This window comes from Sinocyclocheilus rhinocerous, unplaced genomic scaffold (assembly GCF_001515625.1).
Source record: "Sinocyclocheilus rhinocerous isolate Xijiao unplaced genomic scaffold, SAMN03320098_v1.1 scaffold861, whole genome shotgun sequence".
Classification (NCBI taxonomy): Eukaryota; Metazoa; Chordata; class Actinopteri; order Cypriniformes; family Cyprinidae; genus Sinocyclocheilus; species Sinocyclocheilus rhinocerous.
In genome coordinates, this window is record NW_015640043.1 from 296659 (window position 1) to 300802 (window position 4144).

The 4144-nt window shown below is 33.3% G+C and overlaps 1 protein-coding gene across 1 annotated transcript in view; it reads right to left on the reverse strand.

The window, feature by feature from the left end:
* LOC107752302 (calcium-dependent secretion activator 2-like) overlaps positions 1-4144 on the reverse strand; it is a 170120-nt gene that overhangs the window by 40566 nt on the left and 125410 nt on the right. The gene's annotated exons all lie outside the window — the stretch shown is intronic.

Genomic DNA, 4144 nt, shown 5'->3' on the forward strand with positions numbered 1-4144 from the left:
GTGTTTTAAAGAAGTCTCTTCTGTTCATCATGGGCTTTATTTGACCAAAAATACAGAAAAAACTGTAATATTGTAAAATATTGTTACCATTTAAAATAAAGTTTTTCTATTTTAATATACTTTAAAATATAATTTATTTCTGTGATGCAAAGCTGATTTTTCATCATCATTACTCCAGTCTTCAGTGCCACATGATCCTTCAGACATCATTCTAATATGCTGATTTATTATAAAGGTTGAAAAAGTTAAAAAGAACAGCATTTATTTAAAATAGAAACCTTTTCTAACAATATAAGTCTTTATTATCACTTTTTATCAATCTTTGCTGAACAAAAGCATTCATTTCTTTCAAAAAATAAAATAAAATAAAATAAAAATAAAATGACTGACCTCAAACTTTTGAACGGTAGAGTATATTGTTACAAAAGATTTCTATTTTGAATAAATGCTGCTCTTTTTAACTTTTTATTCATCAAAGAATCCTGAAAAAAGTATCACAGGTTACAAAAAAATATTAAGTAGCAAAACTGTTTCCAATATTGATAATAAATCAGCATATTAGAATGATGAACTCATTATTTTAAATTGCAATAATATTTCACAATATTACTGTTTTCTCTGTATTTTTGATCAAATAAATGCAGCCTTGAGCAGGAGAGACTTCTTTAAAAATCTTACTGATCCCAAACTTTTGAACGGCAGTGTGTATGTATAAACATATATATATATATATATATATATATATACTTACATATGAAATAAAATGGTCACAGATTTAAACTAAATGGCATCTCTCAATACCATGTAACTACAACAATCAAATGTAGCCAGCATATGTTCAACCACTAAGCATTGCACAATTGCACTTTAAGAGCTAAAGTAATCATTCTAAAGTTCGTTTTTTACCGTCGACAATGGGCAGTTTAGTTAGAAGCCATTGTGCCTCGCTATCCAAAGCGTGCACACTTTCTGAATGGCACAGCTTTAGTGTTGTAGAGAGAGCTCTTTCCTTACAAGCAGAGGTAAAGGCAATTTGTAAACCTGTCTGTTCTTCAAATCCCTCTCTCCATTAAATGAAATCCGCCTTTTCTTTTTAACAAGAGCCAGCTAATCCCGAGAGAACACAAAGAGGGGGTGTGAAGAGCGGCAGAAGACGTGTATGTATGTGCGAGCAGGGGGAGAGAGAGATCAGCGCCTGCAAATGAAAAGGAAAAAAAATCTCCTTTTTGCATTATGGTAAAGGCTAAGGAGTGTATAAACTCAACATCGACCCTTTAATCTCTGCGTCTTTGTCTGTCGTTCTGTGTAGGCTCATTAGTTATGAAGGAAGGCCTCTTAGTTTAACTGCTTCTAACAAGAGGCCTGGGAATTGAACTGTTAGCACAAGGGAGAATCGCTCAAGTCCATCCTCGTTTGTGGCTCCCAATACATCAGCAAACCTACGACTACCAAAGCCTTACGACTTTAGACGGTAATTAAGTCTCTCACAATTCACACATCCTCCCAATGACTTGACTAATGCTAAACGAATCCTTCAAACCTTGAAACACATCCAATTCTACCTTACATAACACAACATTATTAGTGGTGTCTGCTAAGGAAGGCATCATTTTTGCTATCATTATTCAGAGCTTTACAATAAGGACGGCCTGCTGGCAAGGGGCCAGTGTGAGAGAGTTTGGGGCCAGCTGATGGAACTGTCACTGTATGTTACATTTGTTGATCATGTGTATGTGGTTTTATACCTTTAAAAACATATTTAAATTTTGGTGACATTTGGTTGTAAATTCTGTTTGGTTGCAAACTTCTGTTGTTGGCTAACATAGATGAAGTTTTGTCGAAACTACATGAATGACAATGAAAACTGAATGAGTTGGGAAAAAATTGTTTTGCTAAAATTATAATACGAGGTTCGAGGTTGTCAAGGTTATAACTTCCAGCTATTCTTAAAAAACAAATAGAAACAAAAAGAAAACTATTTGATGAAAAAATATATAACTGAACCAAAATATAATTTTAATATTATATTGCAAACTGTCTATGCAAAGAAAACATATAATAGCAAATAATATACAATTTATTAAAATAAAATATGACATTATAAATAAAATAATAATAATAATAATAAACTACTACTACCACCAATAATTGTTATATTATGACAAATATAAAATAAAAATAATAAAAACAAACATTAAAAAATAAATGTAAAAAGAAACATTTAAAATATTTTTAATATATAAATATATTTTATACATTTTCAAATATAAAATTTAAAATATGAAAATAAATATTAAACTTAAAATCAATTATTTTATTTTATAATATTGTTTGTAAATTAAATTAATATATTGCAAAAATAAATGCATATTCTTTGTAAAAAAAAAGTATAATAAATACATTTATGTGTGAGGTAAAATGTATATTGAAAAATGTTAGAAATATTAAAATAAACTTGTAAAATGTAAAACTGTAAAATAATACAAATGTTTTTTTTAAATATAAATATTAATAATTTAGTAAAAAAAAAACTTTAAATACTTGAAAAAAAATAATAAAGACAATTAGATAAAGTTTTAAAATGAAACGTTCAAGAGAAAAAAAAAAAAGGACTTGAGCTAGTAAGCCACTATCTAGTTTTCAGACGGGCAAACACCACATTTCCTTAAGAAAATGTAAAAATGTAACTGTGTTTGTTATTCACATTGCTATAAGAAGTTGCTTTGGTATGAATGTGTCTGCAAAACCATAAACACAATGCAAAACCAGTCAAACAGTAAGTACACAATCCCCACAAGCTCCAAGATACTTCAATTCAAAGCAGAGGAACTCAAATGTGCAGAAAAATCTTGTGGAGTGTGGTTCCCTCCAACCTCACGCAGAGCTGGCCCGTTGGGAGTGGGTGCATGTGGCGGCCTGTTGGGGGTCTGACTTATTGTTTTCGCCTGATGAAGCAAGAGTGTTTGAGACGAGTGAAACGTTGACCCGTCCAGGGCCAGTCAACGAGGGTCAAACAGCGGCGGGAGTCTCGGGAAAGTCTGGCCGTGCCGAACTGTCCAGGAAGATGGTTGAGAGGTTCAGAGCTGTGCGTTTGCAAGGGCTCTACAAATGGAAACGACGCACTCCATCCTCTATGACAGATGGGGTTGGTGTGTATCCGATCAAATGAAGACCTCACGGACAAGACAGAAGTGACAACCCAAAGGGTGCCGCTCTGGATGTATGTCATGTTTACAGTGAGTAAGTAAGTGTGCAGATTGGTAAATACTCTTGTCACACGGGGCAGCCAAGCATGATGGACAGGCGAGAGTGGGGCTGGAGCAAGACTGACAGGTGAGAAAGAGGTTAGATTGTGATTACCGTCACTCTGTCCGTCCTCGCCAGTTCATATCACACATGAAGCCGCACCTGTCCGTTTCCTCTCGCGTACTTGCTTCTCAGTCTCAAGCCTCGTCGAGCCCAGGGTGCATCTGTCAGTTAAACGCAGGCAACACTGACTGAAATGTGCCACGAGGATGTCTGCACTGACAAACATGTCTGAAAGAAGTCTCTGTTCACAAGCCCAAAGTGTACTTCGTTTTTGCACGCGTACGCTAGCGCATGTGTACAGTTGTTGTAGCGGTTACAAAAATCGGGTGGTGTGCGTGACCCTCGCGTCCGCTTAAATAGAGAAGCATAATTTAGGCTTAAGTCTGAATTCTGGGAAGGCATTTACAATGGTTCAATCAATGGTAAAAAAAGAATCAATGGTTCAGTTTCACATCACTTTTGAGCACAACAGCTGTTTTCTCCAAGTAAAAATCTTAATAATTTTCTCCATATACATTGGTTAAGATAATATATGATAAAAATTATGTCAGTTTATTAGTCAAACTTCACTACCCATAATTCTGAAAAGAGATTCACCAATCAGAAGAAGCTACTGTTACTAGAGAAACTGAAATTACGGCAAAAGATTGGCAGTGTTTGGAGTTGTCTGTATCATTATGTGTGTGTGTGTGTATATATATATAATTTTTAAATGTATATTTTTACTAAATTATAAATATTTATAAGAATATTTATTTTATTATAAATAATTTTTTTAAATATATATTAATATAAAAAAAAAAATTATTTTCTATATTTATTATTGAATGTTTAT